This window comes from Gavialis gangeticus, unplaced genomic scaffold, assembly GCF_001723915.1.
Source record: "Gavialis gangeticus isolate Ggan-Ray unplaced genomic scaffold, GavGan_comp1, whole genome shotgun sequence".
NCBI classification, from domain to species: domain Eukaryota; kingdom Metazoa; phylum Chordata; order Crocodylia; family Gavialidae; genus Gavialis; species Gavialis gangeticus.
In genome coordinates, this window is record NW_017729006.1 from 45,972,579 (window position 1) to 45,979,758 (window position 7,180).

Consider the following 7,180-nt stretch of genomic DNA (forward strand, 5'->3'; position numbering starts at 1 on the left):
AGCAGTCTGTGGGGGGAAATCAGAGAGTAGGTCCTCAGGGAATCCATTTCTAAGTACTTGGAGGAAAAAAAAGGTGATTAGGAACAGTCAGCATGGATCCACCAAGGGCAAGTCATGCCTGACCAAACCAATTACCTTCTAGGAAGAGATGACTGTCTCTGGATGAGGGAGGAGCAGTGGACATGTGTAGCAGGTGGGGGGTCCTAGGGGTGGCCGTGATCTCCCCTAGCGCCCCCTACTGTGCCAAGTCAGTGTTAAAGCACCCTCACAATCTCACCTGCCATGTTTTTGATGTTCTGTAGTTACATAGGGAGGCTGCCCTTGTTCTCTTGGCTATGGTTCTGCTGGTTCCCCCTGTGGCTCAGTTCTATAATGGGGTTCCAGGCACCCCAGCATTATGGGCTACATGTGACTCCAACCATCCTTGTACCACACCCCAAGCCTCACAGATGTACTGGACATTGTTTGGTTAATTTCACTCTCCTGTGCCCCACCGGCCCACTCCAGGGTGTCTCCCACCAGCCTGCTTGCTCTGGGGCTGGGGTCAATGCACCCCATATGCTGCACCCTCTCTGGCAGCAGGGTCCCCACACTACTGTGGATCCCCTATGAGGCTTCCTCCAACCCCTAATAGCCTCACCCAGTCCTCTGGTGTGAGAACAACAACAAAAGCAATAACACAAGCCAATCAGCTATAACACAAATCTAAGCCTCCTGGCTAAACATTCTCCAAACCACACCACATCTCTCACCCATGTAACTAGTGGCTTGTACATCTAGGCCTTTTCCCTTTCCCACATTCAAGGCCAAGTTCTTTTCCTTAGTCAGGCAGTACTCATTCTTCCTGGCTACCAGCAGAGAGAGAGCACTCAGCCTCCAGTCTGGGTCTTATAGTAGTCAACCCTGCCCCTTCCGGTCAGCTGACTCACCAGGTGTGGGCCCTTAGCTCCTGATTGCCACTAGCAACCAGCACCTGAGCCCATACTGATGCTTTTCAAGTAGCAGGCACCTTAGTGCCCTACTACAACATGATATACCTTGACTTCAGCAAGGCTTTAGATACGGTCTCTTACATCATTCTCACTCTTGCTACACAGCCAACAGCTACTGGTTTAAGCCTCTCTCTGATGTTGCTGCTGCTGAATTAAGGATTTTACAGCGCTGGTCTGTCTGTGATTAGGCTATGGCATTGAGAGAATGAGTGGGGAAGGAGGAGGAGGCTGATGAGAGGATTCCACCCCTGCTCCACATGGCCAGTACCTGCAGTGGCAAGAACTTTTTTTCTGCATGCTGCCTGTCTTACATGAAGCAGCCCTACCATGAAAAATGAAGGCAATATGGATGCCTCAGATGATCAAATCCCCAAAGATTATCAAAACTCCAGTGTATTTCTCATGTCCTCAGTTGTTGCTTGATTAAAGGAAATGAAGGAAGAAATATTCTACTTCTAAATGAATAAAAATCAGTCAAGAAATTAAATGTGATGTAAAATCATACCTAGAAAAAATAAATTGTATATATTATTTGGTGGTGTGTGGTATGTGAATAAATATGGTATATGGCCACCTTAGTTTATCAGATCATGATCACTTCTGCCCAAATTTCCAGCTGCCTTCATTTTTACAGTCCGTTCATCCTTATTGGTCAGAATCAGATCAAAGACAGGTGACCCTCCTACTTGTATCTCAAAGTTTCTGAAAGAGAGAGCTGTGTTCTACATACATTATCAACTAGTAGATACCTACCACAACATAATTACTGTTCTTTTACCCATTTATTCAGCTCTCAACAAATCAGTTACTTTCTTCCCTTTGATATTGGAGCAAATATATACATTTTGATATATAATGCCATGTCTCATCCTTTTATCTTTTTTCTTGTGCCTCTCTTTCTGGGGCAAGCTATTATAAATTATGACAATTATTCCATCAAATGTTGGCAATGCTAATTATGTAACAGTTTTCTTTACAGTTTTATATATCAGCTAAACTTAAAACATGTGTCTACACAAGAGGGTCATACTAGAATTAATTTAATCCAGTCAGTGCCACTTTTGTTTACAGTTAAGCATAAGTCAGCATGGCCTTGCACCTGAAACTTAGGGTACTAGTAATTACATCCATACAAAAACAAATCTAATCTTATCCATTTAAATCTGATCGTTAGTCCCAAGCCTCACAGCTTCTTTCTGATTAATTGGGAGCAAAAGGATGGGGGAGAAGATGTAAACCTTCATTCATTCCTGGTCATGTATTGTTTGCAAATTGCAAGAGATCTCATGTCCCATGTAGGGATGCAACTGTAGGAACTTTTTGCTATCACTTTATCTTTCATATTTATGACAATGGTGGGCAGTTTAAAGCTGCTACAACTGCACTTTTAGTGGAAACTGCTCAGATGAGGCTGCCCTTACACCAGCAGTGCCTGGCTTGGCTTGCTCTGGTCAGCAGTGAGAGGGTATAGTAGATTTGAGCTGTTACAGTCTCTTGATACAGATTTTCCCAAGCCAGTGGTTTTTGGGTTATACCAACAGCAAATCAAAGTTCCAGGGCTGAGTAATTGCTAGAAGATTCAGGAGACTAAAGGTACAAAGAGCACTCTCAAAATAGATAACTGAACAGAACCAGGTGGCATTTGCATACTAATTTAGTTTTTTTTCTTTGCCATGTTTTTGTATCAGAATGTGTACATTCTCATATATATAAACCTCTCCTGTGTTTAATTACCAGTTGGGAGAATTGCTTTCCTGTAAGGGTAGAGAGCAGCTCCTGAAACCCAATTTGTGCAGACTTTGAAACATTGTACATTCAAAGAAGCACACTATCAGAATTTTACCTACACCTAAAATTGTAACAAGAGTTTTACTGATGGCATGCAAATCAATAAAGAAATCTTGTACTAAATACCAGTATTTTGCACAGGTAAAAGAAGTAGCTACAGAAGGGGTTGGCTTCACATTCTCCAAAGCACACTTCACTTGGGAATTACTGAATTACATTGATTTTTTTTCAGGGATGTAAGATAAAATGACATCTCATTACAAACCACATGTATATGTTAAAACCTTTGAGAGGGAGCAATGGACAATGTAACAGGGTAGCAACTGTTTTTGATAAAACAATGGAAACGTTATTATCTGTTCTTGCCATTCTCAAGGTGGTGAAATTAATCTAGTCAGTAACAATCCTGTAGCTAAATACTCAATAGAAATTTAAAATGTTCCACTGGAAGAATTATTGTCCCAGTAGGAACAAACTTGTAAAACACTTCCTAAAATATCTGACAGACTGCATACCAGAGAAAACACTGATGAAAATGAGACTGAGCAACGACCTGAGAAGCAGCAACCAAATTTAATGAACTGCGCGTCTTGACCATTAATCAATATCTCTGACAATCATGGATGATCAGCGTGTGCAAAAAGTAACTGCTGTAGTTCTACCTTAATTGGAAATATTTGAAATAGAACAGTTTTCACCACTTTTCAGGAGGGTTTGTGATTTCCCTATACAAGTTTCATTGATGACACAGACCAGTTTCTATGGTAACCTGCAGAACCATACAAAGCTAACAGATCCTTTAGAGACCCTTCCAATAATGGTTATGGACCTCTACCACAAGTCTACATCTGTTTGCAACAAATAGGCTTTATTAGTCAACTACAACACCATCTGTACATTTAAAATATATCTGCAGTATCTTTTGCTATCTTCCCAAACCTGAAGGTGGAACTCTTGTGCCTTCCATAACTTAACTATAAATGACATAAAACTGTGCATTGTCAGTTATTTTTCTGGAGCCAACCTGGAGGCAGATGACCAATTTGGAGCTTTCTGAGGCCATTGGTGAGTTGCCTTGGAGATCATATGAGCAGTGGTACCAAGATTGGATAAGTCAGGTATGAAATATGTGTTCACACTGAAATACATTAAGGGATCTTCAAAGGTCGCCTGTCAGGGCTCACTAAATCCCTTGTTTTCTTTGGCACAGTGGCTGTAACAACCTTTGGACTGCTCTCATTCTTTTGCTGCTCACTAGGAAACATTCTGGGTCTTTTGCTGTACCCTAGATTTTAAGGAAAGAAGGAATCATTCATCGTGATGGTCATCCAGTCTGATCTGCTGCATATTAACACAGATCTTAGAAGTTCAGCCAGTAGCTTGTGCATCAGGCACATCATTTTTGTATGAGCTATAGTGTGTATTTTAGAAAGACATCCAGTCTTGATTTTAAAGATTGTGAATGATGGATGACCCAGTACATTCACAGATAAGTTGTTTCCATGGCTAATGATCTTCACCATTAAACATACATGAATTTTGTTACTTTCCAAACATTGTATCTTATTATGCCTTTTTTAAAATAGATTAAAGATGTCTGCCATTAGAGATCTCTTTCCTATTTAGGAAATCTTATACCATGACTAAGACATCTTCTGTTGGATAAACTAAGTGTATTGCTTTTTTAAAATCTCTCACAATACAGCAGTTCCTGACTTTTTGTAGCTCATGTTTTAACTCTTTCCAATCTTTCAATATCCCTTTCAAAGACAGAGGATTCCCATAATGATTTCACTATTGCCATATAGCATTGACTGTCAAGCAGGGTCCTGAAAGACCCTTTCAAGGGTGCTGTAGCCCTCTTGCTGCTGCTATGGCCACCACAGCCAGATGAAACATCCCTGCATGTCTCTGGTTCCAGTGGCTGTGACAAGAGTGGTTTATCTAATAAATCTACCGCAGGCAGAAGAACCTCCTCCTGATGAAACGGCATTTGTCTGGTTCTGCATACACCTCCTGGAAAAAGAGGCATGCAGGACAGTTCCAGCTTGCAGTAGCAGCACAACGGCCTGGAGAGAGCCAACTGAGAACCACTATATTAAATGCTTGTCCTGTAACTGATATCTACCTGACATTTTTTCTTATACAAGGAGAAGGAAATTGCTTGCCATATATTACCACCTGCCGCCTTCCAGCTGTAGGTTTACTGCTCATCTGGAATGAGTTCTCTGTTTATATAAAGTTAATATGTAGCAAGTGAGGCTTCAGTCTTGATCCTGTCCTACAGGAGTGGTTGGGTTTGTTTGCATGTTGGGAGCTATCAAGGTAGCAGGTGTGTTTGGATGCTGGGTTACTCCTTGGTTTGGGATTAGGGATATGTCCTTTGAAGTCGTATCAGCTTCTCCATTTTATTTCTGATATAAAGACTGTTGCCAGTAGTTTTTAGTTTCTCTTTCCTTTTATTATGTCTGTATCTGTGACAACAAAAGGACTCAAGATAAAGTCCTAAATACACTGTGAAACTGTATTCTGGTCAAATGCTTGATATGTTAAGTCTTAATAAATGTTATCTCTAGGCTACTGCCCTACTCCCACTGCTGTCACCAGCTGAATCTGTTCTGTGCAAGATGTGTGTGGGGCTGGGTGAGGAACTGGATGCTGCAGCAGGGGGTGCTCCTGCCTACATTATGTTTATCAATGAAATAGGTAAGCTAAGAAAGTACAGTGGTCGTTCTCAACTCAGGTGCCACCAAATTCAGAAAAAATTATGGAGGGGTGAATTGAGTCTTCGGAAGTTGAAAACCCCTGCTATAGAGAGAGGCCATACCACCACCCCATTCATGCTTGGAATTCCCTTGCTTGTGAATCTAAGGATCATATTTGCCTTCTAAGCAAAACATTGCACAAGGATCTCATGTTCACTTGGTTTTCTACTATTACGTTTTCAGTCTCATTATGTTCTAGGTGCACCATTCTCCATGCTGTTGTGGTAACTTACGTTCTTTGCTGTTATATGTATGATTTTGCATTTGGCCATATTAAAATAAACCTGCATTACCAAGTGATCCAGACTGGTCTACAATAATTGACCTGTCCCCATCATTATGTACCATAATTTGCAAAGTTTACATGTAATAATTTTATAATTTCTTCAGGAGCACTGGATAGAAACAGTGAGACAAAGAAGAGATCTCCATAGGACCCCAGTAGAAACACCTTTATGGGACAATTCCCTATTTACAAGCGCTCTAAGATCTATCAGGTTTTAATGAACTTAATATTGGAAACATTAAAGTTAAGTGATAATCTTTATCACAAGCTAATGGGATTATGTTGCGCATAATGTATAAAATTATTGATCACTGGCTCTGAGATAATCAGCCATTTTTCTCAACTTAAAAATGATCGGAATGAAGTCTAATATAGAATTTACTGTCAAATGCAATACTTCTGAATTACAGTTATTGTCCATCATTTTAAAAAACTTTAAGAATTTTTACTGGTGGCATAAAATCTCCAGCATAGCTCCACAAGACTAATATTTCCCACAATGACAAAATTTACTTTCTACATAGAATACACAATAATTTAAGGAGCTGCTTCTTCTGTTCCCTATAAACGGTTGCAGTTTGTCAGTTATATTGTTCTTTGCATAAGATATATAGTCTTTCAGAAATAACTGGTTTTGATATCACAGAGTTCACTTCAGAAAAGCTCTTAAATGACAATGGAAAATTTGGGAATCACCTGACTTTAACAATGAAAGTTTCAATTTGTACATGTGGTGAGCACCTCTCTCAGATACCAGGAACTTCTATCCTTTATCACAGGAGCGGACAATTATTTCAGCTGGAGGGCTGCTTAACAAGTTTTGGTGAGCTGTCAAGGGCCACTAGGGTAGCTCCACCCCTTGACAAGCACCCTGCCCCCTGCTCACCATCTTGGGACCAGAAGTCCTCCCCCCTAACCTCTGACCTTTGCCACTGGAAGTCCCTCCCCTTGCCCCTGGAAGCTCTCCTTTTGGGAAAGGGGTTTGCCATCTTAGAACTGGAAAAAAAAAACAAATTATATACTAAAAGTCAAACAGTTATAATAACATATTTTAATTTTATTTTTTTTAAATATTTTTGTCCTGATTTGTGTGCATTTGTGCTGTATATATAGAAGTGATCCCATAATAGCTCAAAATGAAGTCTTACTTTTGTGTATTGTGGAGGAGTGAGTATGGGGTTTGTGGGGGGATGTGGGGTATGTGTGTGTAGACATGTATGTGGGGTGTAGGGGAGGGTGGGGGAGTCCGTGTGGATGTGGGTGCATGGGTATGGAAGGGGTTTGTGGGGATGTGTGGGTGAGTATGGGGTTTGTGGGGAGGCAGTGAGGTGTGTGGAGGGGGAGGGTGG